The following is a 23,476-nucleotide window of genomic DNA, read 5'->3' on the forward strand; positions in this document are numbered from 1 at the left end:
AATTTCAAGATGGAAGGGATAGTCAATAGAATAAATCCAGCCTGGTAGTCAAGAAAAAGAATAGAGCAAAAAGTCATTGGTTTGGAATGGAGGAAAGTTGGCATCAGTTTCAATGTAGAATGGGAGACAACTAGGGGAATGAGGAGAAAATAATTAGAAAAATCACTGTCAATAAGTATTTATTAAGCTTTAATTAAGCTTATTTAATCAATTATTTTAATTAAATTAAAATTTATAATTTATTAATGTTAATATATTATATAATAATTATATTATTATAGATAAATTATATAATATTAATATTAATAAAATCAATAATAAAAATAAAATTTATTAAATTCAATTAATTTAAATAATTAATTATTTAATTTATGATCCTTGTCCAAGATGGTAGTGATACAAATACAAAGGAAATGTCTAGTGGTCCATTTCAGTGACTGTAAATACTAGGAGAGCAAGGGCTATTTTTCCCTTTTTTTTTTTTTTTTTAAATTAACCACAGTTCCTTACAGATGGTACAAACAACTCATTTATTGAATTGACTTTAAGAAGGTCAGTGGAAGGAAAGAGAAAATAGTCAGAATTACGTGACATTAGAATGAGCAGATTGGATTAGGACTCAGTGGGCCTTGTTCAAATGCTGGTTCTGATAATTATCCTTGTGTGAACCTCAAATGTCTGAACATAAATTTTCTCATCTGTAAAGTGAGAGGTTCAGGCAGAAAGATCAAATGAAGAGTTTTTAGTTGTTTTCATATCTGGGTCATTGGTTTAAAACTAGAAGGAATCATATAGCTATTGAGCCCAATACCTTCATTTTCTTAGATAAACTGAAGAACTTGAAGGTTAATAAATGTCTAAGGCAAGATTTGAACCTATTCTTTATGAACTTCATTCCTGGTAGTTTCCTATTCAATGGACCATCTGCCTTTCTCAGTTTTTCTTCCCAATTTTTCCTCTACCTCTCTTATCTGATTTTCAGAGATTTTTTTTTTTTTTTTAAACTCTTCCATGGCCTAAGACCATTTCATATTTTTCGTGGAAGCTTTGGATGTAGGACTTTTGAATTCTGAATTTTGTTGTCTTCTGAGTTTTGATCTTCCTTATCATCATAGTAATCTTCTATAGTCAAGATTTTTTTTTTTTTCCTGTTGTTTGCTCATTTTCCCAGCCTATTATTTGACTTTTGTTAAAATAGGTCTCTTCTTCCAGGGTGGCTCCAAAGGTCTGCTTCTGGTTTGCCAGGGGCCAAAGTGGTTCTAGACTGTGCTCCACTCTGACCTCTATGAGACTGACCTTTTCTGCTGGTCTTCTAAGTTGACTTTGTTGTCTGTGGCCTGAGAAATCTGGAAATCACTACTGCTGCCACTGATTTAGTCAGCTCAAGACTTGTTTATGGTTTGCTGCATCCTGGTTTACTTGCTCTGCTCTGGACTGTGCTTCACTCACCCTGGAGTAGCAGATCTTTCCTATCAATGTTCTAAGTTGTCTTGGGCTGGAAAATTGTTTCATTTGTTTCATTCTGTTTTTTTTTTCCCAAGGGTTCTGATGCTCTACAATTTTAGAGTCATTATTTAAAGATATTTGGAGGGGTTTGAGGGAGAGCTGGGGAAGTCCCTGCCTTTACTGCATCATCTTGGACTCTGCCTCCTTGGCCATGGTACCCTTAGGAAGGACCCAAACATATTTGAATAAGGAAGATTGATGCTGCTGGAGAGGGAGGGGAATGTGGATTATGAACTCATATCTTAGAGCCCTAGTCTCTCTTCCCCAAGTCCAGAAGTCCTTTTTCTACACCAGAATTATCAAACTCTGGGTAGCAAAACTTCCCAGTAAGCCTAGAACCAGATTAAAATATAATTGGGAGATGTTTAAAAAAATAAATTAAAATACAATACCATACAAAATAGGTAATGTTAATTTGTGATTACCTTAAAGAGGCAGGTTTCTATTTGAGTTTGACGCCTCTGCTCTTTACCATGCTGACTGCATGGTTCTAAAAGAATAAGGGATGGGATCATTCATATAGAGGTGAAAGGATTTAGCTATTTTAAAACATTTTATAATTGATTTTTTTATTATGAACATAATATAACATTTTGTTATTTAAAAAGCAAAAAGGTGGCCTATATGTGAAACTAACTTTGCTTTATATGTAATTTATGAATTTTTCCATTTTTTTAGGTGGAGGGATTTAATTAAAGAGGAGAAATATATTTTCTATAAGAATGAAATGAAGAATGAGAGGATACAGTAACAGATCTGTTATACTGAGTTTTATAAATATTATCAAAGATTTCTTTTGTGTTTTGCTAAAAATAAAGAGTGAAGTATCATCATTTGACCTTTGCAATCCAAAATTCTCTTTCCCTAAATATATGTCAGATCAAATAAAATTAGGATAATGTTTATTAGGTAAATTGCAATGATACTATACTTACAGAATCATTTCTGAATGGAAAACAGTATATCTTTAAATATCCCTTTTATTGACATAGTTTCATAATAGGTTTAGTCACACTAACAACTAAGAACATTTCATGCCTTGAAAGGACCTAAAGAAGACTTGTCACTGAGAATTACACTTCCATGTTTGGATGCAAATCTGTTGTATATGAGGCACAAACAAAATTGGGGCTGCTAGGTGGCACAGTAGATAAGAGTGTCAGGCCTGAAGTCAGGAAGACTCATTTTCCTGAATTCAAATCCAGCCTTGAATACTTATCAACTGAGTAAATAATTTAACCCTGTTTGTAATTTTCCAATTACTTTTTAAGCTGTTTTGGGCCACACTGGGAAGTTTTGTAGCACTAAGAGTTTGATAACCTCCTCCAACTTGCACCATTTTCCAGATAAAAGAATGTCTCATCTAGTTCTTTCATCATTTCTCTTCCTGAACCACAAATTGGATGGAACTGTTCAATGGGGACTGCATTCTGAATCTAATGAGTCCCCTGGGATGTTTAATGTTTGATTTTATCTTTTTAGTGAACTCTCTATGTGGAAACTCCCCACTATTGCAACCTTACCATCTGTTTGTAGTTTATGGTTTTAAGGAGCTACCTGTGGCACAGGGTTAACTAAGTTCCATATTAATATGGGTCATAGGAAGGACTTGAACCCAGGCCTTTCTGACTCTGAGATTGACTCTTTAGCCACACTACTCCATATTACAATCTCTATATGGTCCAATTCAGAAATAGGCATTCATTCATATTCATTCATTGATTTAACAAATTGAACATCTTCTTGGCCCACTCTCTTCCCAATCTCTGCATTTACTGATTTGTGAACATGATGTGTCTCCCTAGTGTAAAGAAGGAGAAGGAAAAGGAATAAGCATCTATATAGGTCCTAGAAGGGGAAGGGAAAAAAATAAGCATCTATCTATATAGGTCTTAAAAGGGGAAGAGAAAAAAAGCATCTATATAGTTCCTATTAAGTGCCAGGCTAAGCTCTTACAAATATCACTTTTGATCCTCACAGTAGCCCTTTCATGTAGATACTTGATCCCTGTTTCATAATTAAGAAAACTGAGGAAAACAGAAGCTAAATGATTTGTCCAAAGTTAGACAACTGGTAAAAGTTTGAAGCTGAGTTTGAATTTTGAGGTCTTCCTGACTCCAGAGCCAGCACTCTATGCCTTATACCTTCTTGAAGGCAGAGGACTGTCTTATCCTTTGAACTTCTATCTAAACAGTTTTTTATTTAAAACACTCCACAGACTTCCATTTGTGATATAGTCATGTTCTCATTCCATGGCCCCTTTCTGTGAAGGAAATTTCTTTTATCCCTTGCTGTGTTGATTATGTAGGTAGTAGCAAAGCTACTCTTTGCTCTTATATGTGATCTTGTAATGTCTAGTATATTTTTAAACTAAATTTATATGATTGGTGTGGGAACTTTCTGAACTGCATGATTGCTTCATTACAAGGATCTTTTGCCTTGTTAAAATGAATCTCTAATTAGTTGCGGTAATTGAAAGGTTAAAATTTTCATATTTGTGTATGTGTGTATGTATGATTTTAAAATGAGAATAAATCAATATGAGGTAATGTTTTGATAATATGATAATTGTGTGATTAGTTCTAGCTGAGCTAATCAAAGCGTTAAATATGTTGATTTTTGCCATTTTAAAATTAGAAAAAAAAATCACAGGGTAATGTTATTTTTATGTTACCATGATGTTTTTATCATCAGTTTTTACCTTGACATTATGCCATTTTGAAAATCCAAAATTAAAGATGTCATTTTTAAAACCGTTACATTAACATGAGCAATTTTTCATATACTTAAAAATTTATAAATTTTGAAAATCTCTACTGAGGAGTAGGCAAAAACAGAATCCAACTGGATACTAACTGAATTCTTAGGTGTAAAATATTGGTTATCTGTGATTCAGATAGATGGTGATATAATATCAGTGTCTCCAACAGAGAAAAGCATTGCTAAGGTAACAATCGTCATCAATGATGAATGATTTCAACCCATGATACACTAAAGAAAGGATTCATTAGAGGGACAATTCCCAAAGAATGTGGTAATTTGCAAAATTCTATACTCCATCATGTTTATTCTTCTTTTAGTGCCAAAGAGATAATTAAATGAGTTATTTTAATACTTGAGACTCTTATTATCACAAATTTATAAGTATCCTTTCCAGGAGCTATAGGATGGTAAAACAGAAACTTTACTGGGAATGGGATATTCTTCCTAGAATAATAAGAGCGAAATGTGCTATCTTGGTGATGAATAAAGAGGAAGATTTTCCTAGACATTTACTTTTAAAGATATTTAATTTAGTGTCCCTAGTTGAAGGCCAATAAATGTTCTTAAGCAACAATTTTTCAGTTAAGGAGCTAAGAAGCCCTCATTTATCATGGTATTTTTAGTCAAGTGATTTACATGAATGTATTAGAAAAAATTTAGTGTATAAATTTCTAGATGTTAATGCTTATATATGTATATATTATGTATAAATATATGTACATAATTATATACATGTATGCACATGTTTAAATATATAAACACATCTATATGTATATGGGGGAAACAGATGTTCTTTTGGATCTTTGATTTAATCTGTCTGGGGAACTTCTAGGTGATTTATGCAAAGAGTTTTTTTTTCTGGGGGGAGAGGGAGAGAAGATGATGAATCAAGGAAAATGCTGGACAGGATGGTGCATCCTTGTAATCCCAGGTACCTGAGAAGCTGAGGCTGATGCATTTCTTGAACTTATGAGTTCTAAGCTGCAGTAGACTACAAAATTATGGCATTTATACTGTTTGGCATCAGTAAGGTGAGCCCCTGAGAAGCAGTGAACCAGAAATGGAGCACCAAGCTAAAGATCACTAATACAGAAGCAATAGTCCCTACAGTTCCAGCTTGGAAGAAATGAGAAACCAAGGCTTTTTAAAAAAATAAAATAAAATTCAGAGAAGTCAACTTGGAAGAAGTGATGGTATTATCTTAGCAGAGCCTTGGGAAAATAGGGAACATTTGTCTTGGATGGGAAAGAAAGAGGACAAACTAAGGAAATTATTAGTTTTGAACCCTTGTAAAAGTAGTAGTTTTGAAGACCAAATATGAGATAATATTCACAAAACTAAAAGTTCTGTGTATGCTAGATATTATTGAAAGTAAGGAGAGCCAGGAAAAGGATAAGTTTTAAGTTGTAAGGAATTTGGGAGCTTTTTTTTTTTTAACCTGTAAGATAACATTGAAGAAAATGGTTAAAATAATTTTCAAAACATTCTCAATTCAGCTTGATTGTGATAACTGGAAAAAACCTGAGTATAAATACTCAAAAATTTATTGAACTTGAGTAAGCCTGACTAGTTTGGGAAACTGTTGCATGTGTCTGAAAGACACACATAAAATACTGAGTCTTACATTAGAAGATTGAGCTGAATGCCTGCAAATGGATAATGTGAGTACAGCACATTCTTTGTTTTCTTTGTGGAGTTAATTTTAACTGGAGACTCATTGTAGAAAGTCATGAGTTACTTGGAGAAAGACTGGTTCTGAAGGGCATGAAGAGTTGATTGGAAGGTCGCCCAATTGCTTCTAATATATTCTTCCAGAGAAGCCAGTGTTAAGTAACCCGGGAATCTGCCTCCTGAGTTTTGCTGCTTTACATTATAGGAGCTGGTCCATCTTTACAATTTATATTGCCAGAAATTAGAATCACTATTTTTTTTTTTTTTTTAGCTTAGCATTGAATCTTAAGCTGGAATATTTAGAGGGTCCACTGTTGTTGGGGAGATTTTGTTTTAAACCTTCCAGAAGGCTCTAGAGCTCTAGGCTGGTAAGTGAGTGGGTTGCCAGATTCTTAACTGCTTTCACTGAAATGCTACAGCTAATCCTCTTGATAATTAATTGAAGCTTGAGAGAACATTTCTTTGGCACAATTTGCTGAGTTGCCGCAAGGGCACTTGGGGGAACACTGTCCTCTTTCCTCATTACTGCATACCATGAAAACTCTCTATTTTATAGAGAAGTTTGATAGTCATCTTTGAAAAAAGTGGATGTACCAGCCTATCCGTTTTTGTTGTTGTTTTTAAGAGAGATTTCTCACAGGGTAACAAAGTCAATCACATTGAAAAGATGTTCTTGCAAGCACTCTCACAATGTGCTTTTGTATAATTATATTTCTTTTTTTTTTTTTTTTTTTTTGCTGAGGCAGTTGGAATTAAGTGATTTGCTCAGGGTCACACAGCAATTAAGTGTCTGAGAACAAATTTGAACTCAGGCCCTCCTGACTTCAGGGCTAGTGCTTATATAATTATATTTCAAACTAAGAGCTGAGTCTAAAACTGGTTGAAGCCATAGGACATGGGTTCAAATCCCTCATCTACTACTTATTTACCCCGTGATCTTGGGCTTTAGTTTCCTTACCTGTAAAATGAAAGAGTTAGACCAGATAATATCTAAGGACTCTCCTGGGCTAGATCTATGATCTCTAAGCAGAAATACCTCAGGCTTAGCTCAGTTTTGAGAGGGTTACTCTTTCCACATCAGCATTTTCCTATACCCCTTGATTTTTGTTCCATCTTATCTATGCTACTTACCTCAATTTTAGGTACTTGGCAATTAGTTTTAGGATTCTCAAGAAATGCAGATCATTAAATGAAGAGACAGTTGCAGATGATACATTATTTTTTAAATGCATTTTTGTTGATCATTTGTTTTTTATATCAGCTTTATTTACCAAAGCATCTTACTCCACTGATTGTCTCAAAAAAGGAGCTATTTCTTATAGACAGAAGGAGGAGAATCAGTTCAGCATAACTAATATATTCTGACATATATAGTATTTCACCCTCACAGTCTTCCTTTTGCAAAAAAGCTTCTTTTCATATCTTCTGTGGGTATAAGCTTTATCATTACAATTTCTCAAAGGAATCAAGTCCTCAAAAACCTCAAAAAACACAATAACTATAACAAAAACTAAAGAAGAATAGAACAAGAGTAAATCTTCCCATACTGATTTGTATTCATCATATGAATCATATCTAACAGCAGAGTAATATTTATCACTTTTTTTTTTTGTTAACCATTTCTTAAAATTTCCACCAGTTCTTTCCCTGGAGATGCATAGCATTTTTCAATAAGTCCCTTGGAATTGTCTTGGATTTTTGTGTTGCTGAGAATAGCTAAGTTATTCACAGTTGATCACTGTACAATATTGCTCTTACTGCGTATGTTTTCCTGTTTTTGCTCTTTTCATTTTGCATCACTTCATGTAACTCTTTCCAATTTTTTTTTCTGAAAGCATCTTGCTCATCATTTTTCTCCCAATAGTATTTTGTATTTTCAAGTATATGTAAAGAAAGTTTTCAACATTTATTGTGTTCTAAAATTTTTTCCCTCCTTCACCTCCCCCCACTCCAAGACGGCAAGCAATCTGATATGTTATATATATACAATCCTTGTAAATGCATTTCCATATTTGCCATGTTGTATAAGAAAAATCAGACCAAAGAGGGGGTGTGGTGGGAACTAGGAAATCACGAGAAAACAAACAAGAAGTGAAAATACTATGTTTCGATCCACATTCAATCTTTGGATGTAATTGGCATTTTCCATCCCAAGTCCATTGGAATTGTTTTGAATCACCACATTGTTGAGAAGAGCCAAGTCTATCACAGCTTACCATTACATAATCTTACTGTATACAGTGTTCTCCTGGAGAATCAGTTCACATTTTGCACATGGGGGTTCTTTTTCCTCTTTTATGATCTCTTTGGGATACAGACCCAGTACTGTTGCCTTCTTATCCTTGTTGTGTTGTTGTTCTTGCTGTTGCTGTTCTTGTTCTTGTTCTTTGTTGTTGCTGCTGTTCTTGTTCTTTGTTGTTCTTGCTGTTCTTGTTGTTCTTTGTTGTTGCTGTTCTTGTTTTTGTTGTTCTTGCTCTTGTTCTTCTTTGTTGTTCTTTTTCTTTGTTGTTATTGTTCTTGCTGTTCTTGTTGTTCTTGTTCTTGCTCTTGTTGTTCTTTGTTCTTGTTTTTGTTCTTTGTTTTTGCTGTTCTTGTTTTTGTTGTTCTTGCTCTTGTTCTTCTTTGTTGTTATTGTTCTTGCTGTTCTTGTTCTTGTTCTTGTTCTTGCTCTTATTCTTGCTCTTGTTGTTCTTGTTCTTGTTGTTCTTTGTTGTTGTTCTTCTTTTTTCTTGTTCTTGTTGTTCTTGCTCTTGCTCTTGTTCTTGTTCTTGCGCTTGTTGTTTTGTTGTTGTTCTTGTTCTTGCTTTTCTTGTTGTTCTTGCTCTTTGTGTTCTTGTATTGTTCTTATTGTTGTTCTTGTTCTTCTTGTTCTTCTTTGTTGTTCTTGTTGTGCTTGTTCTTCTTTGTTGTTTTTGTTGCTATTGTTGTTCTTCTTGTTGTTGTTATTATTCTTCCTTCTTCTTTGCTGAGGCAATTGGGGTTAAGTGTCCAGGATCACACCAGATTTGAACTCTGGTCCTCTTGACTTCAGGGCTGGTGCTCTATCCACTGCACCACCTAGCTGTCCCCTCATCATTTCTTAAAGCACAATAATACTCCATCATAATCATATAGCACAATTTGTTGAGACATCTCCTCAATTTCTAATTCTTTGCCAAAAACAACTCTATGGGACATAGACTACTAGTGGTGTTGCTTCATAAAAGAGTTTATACAATTTTATAGCCCTTTGAGCATAGTTCCAAATTGCACTCTAGAATGGTTAAATCAGTTTACAACTCCACCAAAAGTACCTCTTTTCTGTAATATTAGCCAGTCTGATAGGTGTGAGAGGGTACCTCAGAGTTGTTCTAATTTGCATTTCTCTAATCAGTAGTGATTTAGACCATTTTTTCCCCTATGATTAGATAGCTTTGATTTCTTCTTGTGAAAATTGCCTGTTTGTATCCTTTGACTATTTATCAATTGGGGAATGACTCATATTTTTATAGATTTATATATCAGTTCTCTATATATTTGAAAATGGGGCTAGAGTTGAACTCTAGGTCCAATGCTCTGTCTACTATACTACTTCTCTGCCTCTGATCCCAAGACTTTCCTAAGGTAATTATCAGAAGTAGGAGTTGAACTCTGAGTCTCTGACTCTAGAATCAGTGCTTTTCCCACTGACCCATGCTTCCTTACCTTATTAACTAGAAATTCTCCTAATGATACTTCAAGGCCTATTTTTTCTTTCAAGAATATCAAAAGTAGTTGAAGTTATCACAAAGAGTGGCAACCAAAAAATGACCTTCCATTTACATTGCATGTATGTTGTATGATTTTTTTTTTTGGCATATATTTTTACTCCCATCAAAATGTGAAAGCTTTAGGGAAAGGGAACATGTTCCCCTACACACACACACACACACACACACACACACACACACACACATACTATTTGTATCCCTAGTGTTTAGGCTCATCAGTGCTTATTGACTGACTGACCATTTGTCTTAGGGGAAATACAAAATTTTGACCATGAGATATACATATCAAATTCCATCTCCCTCCCTGGTCCTAATCCCCACCCCCCTTTTAAGGGATAAGGAAATGGGAGGGGAGTGATTAATGAATACTTTGCTTAAAATCCAAAATCCAAAATCTGAAATTATTTTTTTACCACCTGAAATTTGAAAATTAAAAAAAAAATAGTATCAAGCAAATAAATATTGAATGAGTAGCTACTGTGTGTAAGGCACAGAAGAGATGTAAGAGATCTTGAGAGAACAATACACATGAAAAGATAACTGAGAGTACTTTATGATTTTGTGATATTATCAAAGTGGGTTTCATATATAAAGATTATATCCCTTTCATACTTATCCATTTCAACCTTTCCGTGACTTGTCTTCATTAGGGATAATGACTGAAAAAAATCACTAGTTGGCTACAATACCTCCCAAATTTAACTTGAGGGGGTCTCAAATTTATCCAAAGACTAACTGGCTTATATAAAATTCTACATCATTTCAAAGAAGGGAAGCAAGCTTTCAACCACTGAAAAGAAAGTGAAATTCCAGCAGGTCCTTCAAAGATCAGTAAGAGTTTAAGAGGAGAGGACATTGGCATGAGCCAAGACATAGATCAAGATCATGCACTCAGTAGGTACCACAAACTGGACCAGGAATAAGGAATACTTGAATTCAGATTCAACCTCAGATAGTGGTGTGACCCTGGGCAAACTACCCTTCAATTTCCTCATTGTAAAATGGGGTAATTACAGCACTTATTTCCCAAAGTTGTTGTGAGAATCAAATGATATATTTGTGAAGGATCTTGCCAACCTTAATATACAATATATTTGCCAGCTATCATTAAGCATTTATTTCTTGTTCAGTTGTAACTGACCCCATGAACCATATAGAATTCCAGGCCCATCTATACTCCACTGTCAGCTGAAGTCTGTCTGTCTAAGGTCAAACCCTATTTGGTCGTTGTTTAGGTCCTAATTGACTCAGATTGAATGTAAATAAGAATTCTTTTCTACTTTGGCCAGTGTTATAGATGTGGAAACTAAGGTTTACTTTCATTAGGTTATTTCTCCCAAATTACATTAATAAGTAGCAGAGCTTTCTAACACTTGAAATCAGGCTACTTCTACTTCTTTATTACAGCACATAAAGACAGAGATGAATTCATGCTTAGTGAATTTAGAGCTTAAAAGGCCTGATGCTGATTTACTCTGATAATTTGCTTCTTTTTAATAAAAGTGAAATATAAAGGCATGTGTAACATGCCCCTCCCCAGGCAGGGGTGGAGTCAGGGTGCTGAGAGCAGGAACCGGACTCTCTAACCGTCCAATTCGGACAGGATGAGAGGAGCATGGGGGGAGGAATCCCGGAGATGGGGAAAAGCATCTTGATAAGACAGTATCTGACATTCCAGTAGTTTGGGATGGGGAGAGGCATTCTGATATTCTAAAATATAAGATCTTTTATCCTTTTCAAATAATCTGATAAAGAGGGAGGGGTGGTTTCCCAGGACTGAGCCCAACAATTATAAACTGAGGCAGAACAACCGAGGCGGGACTGAGTCCGGACAATAAAAGAGAACTGTGGCATAACAGTCCATGGAGTGTGTGCAAAAAATAATATTAAAAATGGGTTGGTGTCTTTTTTTTTTTTAAAAGTCTCTTACAATCTGTTTCCATTATTCTGACTATCCAGTCTCTCAATAACAAAGGAAAACAATTAAAAAAGGTAAAAACATCTGTACCCATAATTGTCCTCAAGAAACCCTATTGGTCATTGCAATTAATCCAAGTTCTGCTGCTTTTCAGGTTATTTCAATTACATTATTTAGTCATTGTGTACTTTGCACATTTGATTCTCTTTTCTTCATTTTGTATCAGTTCATATTTTATATGTTTTTTCTGATATTTATTTTTTTATGATACAGTAATATGACAATCATATATCAATATGAGTTAACCTATTTGCTTTCTAGGGTGACCATTAGGCCACCCATAGGTCCTAGGCCAAACCTTATTTGGTCAGTGTTTAGGTCCTGACTAACTCAGATTGAATGTAAATAAGCAGTCTTTTCTACTTTGGCCAGAAATCTTGAGGGTCTTTCCCTTCTAGATTCATTCTTTTGTTCATTAATTTATTTAGTTGTGGGTTGTTTTTTTGTTTGTTTGTTTTGTTTTTGACTGGGGGGGGGGGGAGGGAGGGGGAGGAAGGAGATTTTTTTGCCTCCATTGCTACCTAGTCTTAATCATTGAGTGGGTGTGTAGCCTCAGTCACATTCAGATCTTTTGAAGACCTTAGCTTTAAAAGACCGAGGTTTCCCATTTCATCCAGAACCATCTCGAGTTGTCCTGATTTATAGTTGGCCACTGGACCCAGATGGCTCTGGAGGAGAAAGTGAGGTAGGTGATCTTGTATAGTCCTCCCTCATTCAAATTCAGTTTACTTGCATGACACAGCATCACCTCCCTGATGGTCATGGGTCTCAAGAATGAAGGACAAACAATAGTTTTGCTACCACAAAAAAGGCACAGGGTTATGAATAGAGAAGAAGTGTGGTATGGCTGATCTCAGGAAATATATTTATACTTGGTTGTATGTATTTGGGCAAATCATTTAACCTCATAACTGCTCTGGGCAATTCCCTAGACTCCAATCTGCAGAAAAGCTTCAAACTCCATTGGACCGGCACTAGAAGTCCCCCTCTCTTAGCCCCCTATCCTAATGAACTTGCATGTTCAGTCCCCATCCCTAACCCTATGACTATTTTGATAGAAATAAAAATTTTCTGTCTTTAAACTCCTTTGGAGTATACGTTCAGTAGTGGAAATTTTGTAATTAGTTTGGAAAGGTTCGACTTTTTAATGCTTTTCTACATTATATTTTATTTTTCCAAATACATATAAAGGTAATTTTTAACATTCATCTTTGCAAAACGTGTTTCAAAATTTTCTGCTTCCTTCCATGCCCCTAAGAGAGCAAAAAATTTGGATTAAACATGTATAATTCTTCTAAACACATTTCCATATTCATCATGCTGGGCAAGAAAAATTAGAGCAAAAGGGGGAAAAACATGAAAAAGAAAAAAAAAAGACTAGCAAACAAACAACAACAATAACAGAAAGGTGAAAATACTATGCATTTTCCATCCCAACTTTATTGGAATTGCCTTGAATCACCACATTGTTGAGAAAAGCCAAGTCTGTCACAGTTGATCACCATGTAGTTTTGTTGTAACTGTGTACAATATTCTTCTGGTTCTGCTCACTTCACTCAGCAAAAGTTCATGCTTTTTCAGGCTTTTCTGAAATCAGCTTGCTTGTCATTCATTTCTTATGGAACACTAATATTCCATTACATTCATTTACATAACTTATTCAGCCATTCCCCAAGTGACTGGCTTCCACTCAATTTTCAGTGCCTTGCCACTACAAAAAGGTTTGCTATAAACATTTTTGTTCATCAACATTTTATTAATAGTGCCTGTAACTGATTTACATCTTTTATCATCTTTGTTATTTTAAGGTTATGGAAATAGATTTGGAAGGCATCTTAAAAGCCATCTAGATTATCCTCATTTTATAAATGAAGAAATAGGCTCAAATAGGCATAGGTCATAGTAGTGCTAGAAGTGGAATTAAAAGTCAGGTCTTCCATTACTTACAAAATGGATGTGAAGTCAAACCCCAGAATTTTAATTTTCATTTCTTCTATTTTTAGTGATTATAAGGGAATTTTTAAAAATTAGCTATCCCTTATCACTTCAAACATTTATGCTAGGTTATTTTGAAGAGAACTTGCTCCTTCTGAACTTAGAGATTCTTTATTATAATAGTTTTATATGTAATTTGAAAAAATGTAAAAATTTTTTAAAAGTGAAATTTCAATATATATATATATATATATATATATATAAATGTAGATATTCTTTATTGTCATCAAAAGATAATTCAGAGTTGTCATCAGGAAGCCTTAAATCCCTGTATAAATACTGCTTATTTAATATTGATAATAATTTGAAAGTTTAAAAATATGTATGCATATAAATGTAAATTATTTATTTTTAACATTCTTTCCTTTTTATATTGAGATCCAAGTTTTCTCCCACCCCTTTCTCACCCCTACCCTACCCACTAAGAAGACACACAAAATATCAATTACACATGTGAAATATTACAAAACATTTTCCATATTAGTTATATTGCCAAAGAAAAAAATTAAATGAAAATATTAAGCTTCAATTTTTACTCAGAGTCCCACCTTCTGGGAGAATAACTTGGTGTTAATAATAATAGTAATGATAATTATTGTTAATAGTTATAGTTCATATGGGCCTTCTTTTAACTCTGTGAGTAACATGAGTAGGCCAGTGTTATGAGACACCTTGTTTCTTTAAGGTAAGCTATAGTAATGTGTAATCATGGAACAACCCCATCTTGTGATTAATGTGCTTTCAGCTTAATATAGAGTTATAAGAGTGAGAAGATAACCTTATCAGCCACCTGTTTCACACTCTTCTCTCACCCAGGCTCCCTTGTTTCCCATTTTGCAGGTGAAGAAACATATTAATAAGACTGGGCTCTGAGACATGGCCCCACTCTGCAAACCAGTACTCTCTTTGCTAGCTCTCTTCTCCAAAGGCTTGCTGCCCCATCAGCACCTCCCATGCTGCTTTTCTTCCTTCTTGACTTTTCTGTCCTCCATCCAAATTTTCTCAGCCTTCTTGTGAAAAGTTGGCCTTTTGGAAGATAATTGCCAACCAATTAGCATTCTCTTTCTTCCCTGAGCTGAAATGGGCAATCATTGTGGAATACCTCTTCTCAGCAGTGATCTCTTGTTATGTGTAATCTGTTTTCTTTTTATGGTTCTGCTTTTATTTCAGCCAATTCCCAGGCCTGAGCTGTTTTGGAAAACCTGAAGATTCTACAGATGTATTTTGCAATAAAATAAAGAATATTTAATTGTGGTGATGACCTATTTTACTATCTTACTTTTGTTGTTTTTTAAAGAGGCTAGTGAGTTCCTATAAGAAATATGACTTGGAACATACAGGGTATGGTTTTATGATCTTCTGCCCTCTTTTTGTTACTGTTGTTCAGTTATTTAAAGTCATGTCCAACTCTTCGTGAGCCCATTTGGGATTTTCTTAGCAAAGATACTGGAGTGGTTTGCCATTTCCTTCTCTAGCTTATTTTACAGATGAGGAAACCGAGCCCGCAGAGTTGAATGAATTGCCCAGGATCATACACCTAGTAAGTGTTGGAGGCCAGATTTGAACTCTGGAAGATGAGTCTTCCTGACTCTAGGCACAGTCTCTATCCGTTACCTCGCTGCCCTTTCTCTACCCTTAGTGATTATGAATTAATTGTAAATGAACATTACCAGTCTTTTGTGACCCAATTACCAACCACTTAGTCTGACATCCATTTGGCAGGCTGGTTTCCCTAGAGGACATTAGTTGTACAACTCTGGAATTTTGAAAGGAAAGAAAATTTAATAGTAAAAGCATTTGGGGAGCTCTAATTCATGGGATTCCTATGGAATGAAATGAGCCTTTCTTTCCATAGTATTGAAAAAAGCTCACTTGTACAACTAGCTAATTGCAAATTAGCTAACTGTGACTATATGTTCATCTAGAATTTCATTACAAGCTTCACATCAAATATTTATGCTTCTATTTTCCTGCCATTTAGATTCAGGTATACATTCTTTTGGAGAAGTGTCGCTGGACATCTGGAGCTTTTTTTTTTTTTTAAAGTAAAATTTCAATTTAATAAGAGAAGGCATTTCCAAGGAGGCAGGACAGGAAGGTTAATTCAGTATAGAAAGAAAGTAGTTAAGATCATGGTTATAGGGTGAACAATATATTTTACCCTTGGCCGAACTATTAAAGCAAGAGGGGAAGATGGGAGTAATAGTGGTAGTGTTACTAATAAAGGGAAAACATGTTTTGAGTTATGTTTATTCTAAACTGTTGGAGAGCCAAATGTCAGTGCTGTTTATTCTCATTTCTCTTAAAGTTGACAACTTATTGACACCAACTCTCTTGCAACAAAATGCTGAGAGATATGGGTAGCACAACTGTTCTCATTTTTACAAATAAGGAAACAGGTGCAGAGAGATGAAGCGACTAACATGGTTATAGGATTACCAGATTCACAGCTGGAAAGGGTGGTTTAGTGGAAATATCACTGGACTTCAAGTTAGGCTCAAGAGTTGCATTCAATTCTGGTGCTTCACATACGAGTCTTAGCTTCCTTAACACTAAAATAGAATGGATGAAACCTCATAGTATTTGTTGTGAAAATCTAATATTTGGAAGTGAGAAAATACAGATCTGTGATTTTGTTGCTAGAGGGTATTCCTGATATAGAAATTCCCTCTGTTTATACAGATCTTTGTCGTCTTATTCTGAAACTTACAGTCTAAAGACACATGCCTGCCTCTGAAAAGTAATATAATTTGTCAAGAGCTGGGCTGGTTGCCAGTCACTATTAAGAGAGACATGAACCTGGATTTTCTGACTGAGAGGCCAAGGGCTACAATACCATGTTCCTTCTGATCCATTGAGATAACATCTGAAACAACATTTGAACCTGGGTCTTAAAGGTGTGTTAGGTGCTGCTATTGGGCCAGCTCCTGTATTTTGTGGATGTGGAAACAGGTCTTAGAGAAGTAAAATGATTTGTCTAAGGTAAGTTAATGAAGAGCAATGCTGTTGAGAAGACACAATGGAGCCTCTCACACACTATGGCCGACACTCTTTAGAATTAATACCTAGTTTAATTAGTCATGGTAAATGATGGTTGGGCAAAAACAAAAACAAAAACAACAACAACAACAAAAAAAAAAAAACAACCAACATCTGTAAATTATTAGATCACTCAAAGTGAATAACAAAGTTTCTAACTAGAAGACTTTTTTGATTTGTTGGCTCACCTCATTTTAAATTTTGTTAGTTAGCCTGCTGATTTAAATTAGATTGTAAGCTCTCATTTGCCTAGAGGAAGGGTACATATAACACCTATATATACATGCATTCATCTCTCTATACACACTTATATATGTGCCAATAGACATACACATCTCCATATATACATATACACACATATACATGCCTATATACATCGATAGCTATACATACATGTACACATATACACAAAATAGATACCCTTTGCTATTATTTAGGGATGAAGCAATAGTAAATAGAGGGGGAAAAAAAGGAGCCTGGAGAAAGCTAAGTCTTGAAGAAAATTAGGGTTGCAGAAGTGAGGAGGGAGCATTCTGGGCATTGGGAACATGCAGTTCAAATAGTCTGACAGGGTACTGGAAGGAACTGTTAGAAAATCCATTTGGCTGGATTGTACTATGTGTGAAAGGGTAGTAGTGATATAGACTGAAATGGTAGGATTAGATCAGGTTTTGAAAGGCTTTAAATGCCAAGTAGAAGATTTTGTGTATTTCCTCCTAAAAGGATAGAGAACCATTGAAATTTATTGAGTATAGGACTACCATGGTCAGACTTGTATGTAGCATCTGTGTTGGAGACTGTTTTGGGAAGGGGAAATTTGAAGCAAGGAGGCCAGTTACAAGAAGCTGGATCTGATTAGTGACTTGTAGGTAGAGAGAGATGTGAAGATTTTAGGGAGTCAATGAACTTGGATGAGAAAAAAAGCTACATCTTAATTCCCAAACAAAATGGATCATTTAACTTCAATTAAGAAATTTTCAATAAAGTTATTACTTTGAGAAAGAGTGCATAGGCTTCAGCAAACAGGATCACAGCAGAAAAAAGTGGGAACTCTGGTCTAAGTAGACATTCCATATTCTTTTTGCTTCCCTCATCTCCTCTCTTAGATTTTAGCCTTATATTATGGAGAATATTGGATTTGGAGCTCAGGGAAACCTTGGTTTGAATTCTAGCTCTGATGGAAATAAATGCCTCATGGGGTTATTGTTAGGGGATACTGTAAACCTTAAAGAATTTTATAAGTGAATTATTACTAGTAAATAAATGTGTTTAAATAAATAAATTTATTAAATGGAACAATATAGTGTTTAAGAATAATGACCTTGGAACTTGAAAAGACCTGGTTTGAATCCCATTTCTAATACATAAAAAGTGATGTGATCAAAAGCAAACTTTTAACACTCCATGCCTTGATGTCTTTATCTGTAAAATGGAGATGGTAGTAACAGCATTTTACCTCTTAAGATTGTTACGGGGATCAAATGACATCTATATAAACACACACAAACACACACATGAGAGAGAGAGAGAACTTTATAGATCCTAGAAGATAATACAAATATTGCCATTATCAACCCTTGACTATGTACCTAATTAACTATCCATTTAGACAGTACAGAACAAGAGATAATATAGTTGTCCCTTACATATAACTTTCCTCATTGTAGCTTTGATATTTTGTGGGTTGGCATAAGAAATTAAATGATTTAGAATTATTTTAGGAGTTTTTGCAGAAGCCAGCAGGTAACACAGAAAAACTTTAGAAACTCAGAAATGTGTAACATACATACATAGCATTATATAATATCAACATTTTATCTTTTTAATACTGTGATAATTCATACTTCTCTGATACAAAAGGAGGGTGAAAAATTTTACATGAATTTTCCAGACCATGGAGGTACCATGCCACTTAACCTCTGTGATGTGGAAGGAATGACTGTAGTCATGATAATGTGGGACAACCATTGTACTCTGTGTCATATTATTTGCTAATTTTGTCATATTTAGAACTCTGAACTAGATTATAAAGCTGATGCATTTTGATATTACATGTATTATTAAAGAATGTATTTACATATTTGCCTTTGAATTATAATCCCAGGTGCTCCTAGACACTAATCCTCTAGATTAACTCAGAGGTCCCAGATTTCTGTACATAATAACAATATTTATGCTAGCCCTTTGTACTTTATCTCTTTCAAATGGGGAAACAAGTGTGGCTTGATGAATAAACTTTATTTCAAAGTATAAATGTTTGTAAGTAAGTGATTTTTCAAAATCCAACATTTAAATACTTTTTTTTGGCAAAAAAAAAAAAAATCAAAGTAAATAGCACTTTGCTTCAAGAAAAGAATTAATTTGTTAGATATTCTACAAATATTGAAATAATTTAAAGGTTTTTATGGAAATATTTTAGATATTATTAGATGGCTCATATAACTCAGAAGTAATTATAAGAAAAATATTACCTGAATTTAAAAGGAGTCTATAATTATTTGATTGAATTTCATTTTGTAAAATTTGTCAAAAATTTAATTTTGGGAAATTACATTATTTTATTCTATACATGAAGTACGTGTTAGTTGTACTTTCATGTTACTGATGTACTTACTACTATATAATATAAGACCTCATGATCAAAAAACCTACTAAATAGTTGGGAAATATCACTTAAATTCATGAGAAAATTAGTGAATAGTCAAAAATATCTTTTAATTAAAAACTAATTTGTTTGATGTAGAAAAGTGCTTGGTGTACATAGCTTGGATAGATTTACAGTATCTCAGTGTTGGGCAACACCTCAGAAATCAATATATGAAGTATTTTCCTTCACATATTTTAGAGACAATTAAGCACTCAACCAAGAATAGAGAAGATAGTGAGTCTTCTTTTTGAAAGCTGTAATTGTGAGAAAACGTTCCTTCTCAAGCCAAAATTTGCTTCTCTTCAACTTTCACCCATTACTTTATAGTTCTGCCTTCTGGCACCAAGCACAGGAAAACCAATACAGTCTTTCATATATTTAAAGGCAATGATGTCTCCAGTAAGTCTTCTTTAAGCCTACAAATAAATTATCCCACTATGGAAGGCTTTCAGTTTCCCACAACATCCTGGTTTACCTTTTTCTGGACAAATTTCAGCTTGTCAGTATTTTTCCTGGTATCCAGGATTTAAACCCAGTTCTCTAGAGCATAAATTTGGCATTGATCATATAGAATTCAAAGTCAGGAAGAAGTGACCCTGTGGGGCCATGATGTCAGTAGTTGGCTGATATTGGGCTATTTTAAAGAGAGAGCTTCGCTGAGGAGGAATGGAAATGAATAACTACTTAAGAATTCCTTAAACTAGAAAAGCAATGGACCTAAGATTCCATCTTTGGAAAGGAAACCTTCCCAATATTTTTTTTGAGCATTTCTGGGAGAAGTTGACCACAGAACTGATAATACTAAGAAATCTTTCTTTATCAAGACTTGTCCCTGGGCATTTTTTTGTCATACCTTACATCAATTGCTATATAAGCTAATGAGGTTTTGCTGTATTACATTTAATTATTGTGCTTGATTCAATACTATTTTATATATATCTTACTTGAAATATGTTCTAATGTATCTAAATGATATTTTTCTTTGCCATTTCAGGACGATTTTCATGAAACTGGATGGACTGCTCTATTGAACCATTTAATTATTTCCATTCATCTGATATCGACTTGGAAACAATATTTGATTTAAAAATCTTTCGTATACACAAACAAGGTAGGCTTCTTTGTGGTATGATTTTGCAATTCAAAATGAGGTTTATTTTTGGTTTAGGATCATGTTATATATATTCTCTTTCTATCTCAGGCATCTATCTCACAGCCTCCTACAGAGTTTATTTTACTAAATGAGCATGTATGTATTCATAAAGATATGTAGGATTAGAATTGAGCCATATGTTTTGGTCCCAGATAATAAGATTTTTCATTACTTAGCTCAAGTTAATAAAAAACTGAAACTCCTTATCCTAAGAATTGCATTATACCATCCAAAATGGCAAGCACATGTGAAAGAAATAAGGCCATTAGGTTAACAAAGAAGAACGGAAATAAAGCAATCACATTCATATTTGTGAAGTAATTTTTAAACGGTCTTTTTTATATATTTTAAAGAAAAATTATTTCACTTTTTATCTAATTAATGGAAAAAATCTGTCAGTAAATTAATGTTTCAGACTTTTAAAAATAACATTTTGACTTTTTAACAAAGAATTTTTCTCTCTAGTCCATGGCATAGATCAACTGATGATAATTAGTCCTAATTTCAGGAGTATTTGGTTGTTTTTCAAAGGTATTTGTGAAATGTCAGCATCCAGTGAAAAGGACTTTTCTGATCTTATTACACAACAAATAGCTTTAATTCTTTGTACTTCTGTCAAGTATAAGGAATTTGCCCTTGTGCTTGTAAGACTGTTGAAAGTTTGTAGGGCATAGGTTTCTATCATTATTTGCCTGGATTTAGCTCAAATGGAGTCAGAAAGAATCAACAATGACTAAAACAAGTCAATAATAACTACAATTTCCTAGAGAGTAAAGGCTATTTGATTGAAGGTAAATTTGAGATGACTATGAAGGGAATAGAAAAAACAAGAAGTTAGAATAGAGAGTAATGGTCTAGGCTGTTTTCTGAAAAGAGTTTTAATTTTGGAGTTATAGACCCATTTTTCTTTTCTTTTCTTTTCCTTCCTTCCTCCTTTCCTCCCTTCTATTCTTTCTAACATCAGGATTTTTTTCAATGAGTCCTGTCTTTTCATTCATTATATGGTCATAATATTTCAGCTTTCATATTTGATCTTCCAGTGAATAGCCTGAATTAATTTCTTTTAAATATTGACTCTGTAATTCCATTATATTCATGTACTATTATTTATTTAACCATTCTTCAGTGAATGGATAGTTCTTTACTGCTATAAAAAGAATTGCTATACATGTTTTTGTGTATATGGACCTCTCTATCTTTTAACTTGTTAAAATATAAGCCTAATATTTAGTAAAATCTCAAGGTCAAATAGTATAGATATTTAAGTTATTTTCTTAGTACAATTCCAAATAGTTTTCCAGAATGGTTTGGCCAGTTAACACTTTGTACCAAGTATATTCTGCTTTATGCAGAATTTCAAGAAATTCATAAGTTAAATAAATATGGATAACCCTATAGCTCAATGTTAAGCCATGGCCATGTCAATCTGAACACAGTTAATTTGATATTAGCAAGGAAACTAATTAAGCTTTATCTGTCTTTGATATTAGAGTCTTTAGTCTGAAGGTACTTTAGAGGCCTCAAAATAGAATTGTCTTCCAATGAGTTATAAATTTGGTTTGAGGAAAAAAGGGGAGAGGATTGAAAATTATTCACCCCTACTCTCATTCAACATCCCCCCCCCCTTTTTTTTTTCTTTCTTATTAAGAATGAATGATCAATTGGGGATAATGAGCTTGGGCAGGGAAATGAGTCATTTGGGTTGTGCTCTTCATACCAACTTGAGAAAACTTGTAGCTATAGTAGTTTAGATTCTAATCTATGGTACTGTGTTCCAGATAGCTAAGCTATAAGGTTTGGTTTTGTTTTTTGTTTTTTCATTTTATTTTTTTAAATGATGAGGATTGTAGATTTTTCCTGCAGAATTTTTATTAAGGGATAGCTCCATTTGAGAATCAGGCTTTTATTACTCAAATTCAATTAGTACCTAATTAAGAATCTTTTGTCTAATAAAGTCATCCTTTCTTTGCTTAAAGACCTTCTGGGTGGGGGAAGTGAGAATGTTTAGCCTGGGGAAGAGACAATTTAAGTTGAGGATTCTTAACTTTTTTTCTGTCACAAAATCTTTTGGTAATATTTGTAGACCTCTTATTCAAATAATGCTTTTAAATGCATAAAATAAGATACACAGGATTGTATTATAAAATATTTTTAAGAATAAATACTTCATAAACCCCAGATTTGGAAGCTCTCTTTTAGGAAGACATGATTATCCTCAAATATTTGAAGGACTCTCACATGAGGGTTAGATCTGTTTTATTTGCCCCTAGAAAACATAAATAGAAGGGGGAAAAATAACAAAAACAAAAAATTCCTAAAAACATTTTGGTTTTTCTTATTTCTAGTGCCTTGACTATGATTTATTGTTTATGGAATTGAATTGAATAAGTAGAGCTATATAGAAGAAGAATGGATTGGCCAGTGAGGTTTTAGGTTCCCTTTCTCTTAAGCTAGGGATCTTGGGAAGGTGGCTCATGTTATACTTCAAAGAACCTTCAAGTAAGAATCCAGAAGACCTGAGTTTTAGTTCTAGGTCTGACCTTGTTCAAGTCCTTTCCCTTTTCTGATCTGTTTAGTTGATTGATCTGTAAAATGAAAGGTTTAGATTAGATATTTATTCTCTTAAGATCTGATTCTAGTATTCTACAATTTTGAATTTATGGTGATGACTAAAGAATTGCACAAAATCAATAATTCTAGACTCATTTGTGAGTACATAATAATATAACAACAATTATATAATACTTGAACTTTTGCATTTAGCACATTTGATCCTTACAACAATCATGTTAGAGGTAGCCTCCTTTATGTATATGAGGAAACAGGCTAAGCTTGTGCCCTGCTAGGGAGTGTCTGAGCTAGGATTTAAACTCAGGACTTCCTGATTTTAAGTTTTTCATTCTAGCTATCATTCTCCTTACCTGCTGGAGTATACAGAATGTCAGTAGTTGATGACGTTAGAAAGAATTTTGATC

The 23,476-nt window shown here is 34.0% G+C and overlaps 1 protein-coding gene across 3 annotated transcripts in view; it reads left to right on the forward strand.

Annotated features, from left to right (window-relative positions):
- Positions 1–23,476, forward strand: part of KANK1 (KN motif and ankyrin repeat domains 1) — a 241,521-nt gene that overhangs the window by 63,793 nt on the left and 154,252 nt on the right. For all 3 annotated transcript variants that reach the window (XM_031943918.1, XM_031943902.1, XM_031943907.1), the window contains exon 2: positions 20,343–20,459. The gene's annotated coding sequence lies outside the window, so the exon portion shown is untranslated. The remainder of the gene's footprint in view (positions 1–20,342; positions 20,460–23,476) is intronic.

The sequence above is a fragment of the Sarcophilus harrisii genome, chromosome 1 (genome assembly GCF_902635505.1).
Source record: "Sarcophilus harrisii chromosome 1, mSarHar1.11, whole genome shotgun sequence".
Taxonomy (NCBI): domain Eukaryota; kingdom Metazoa; phylum Chordata; class Mammalia; order Dasyuromorphia; family Dasyuridae; genus Sarcophilus; species Sarcophilus harrisii.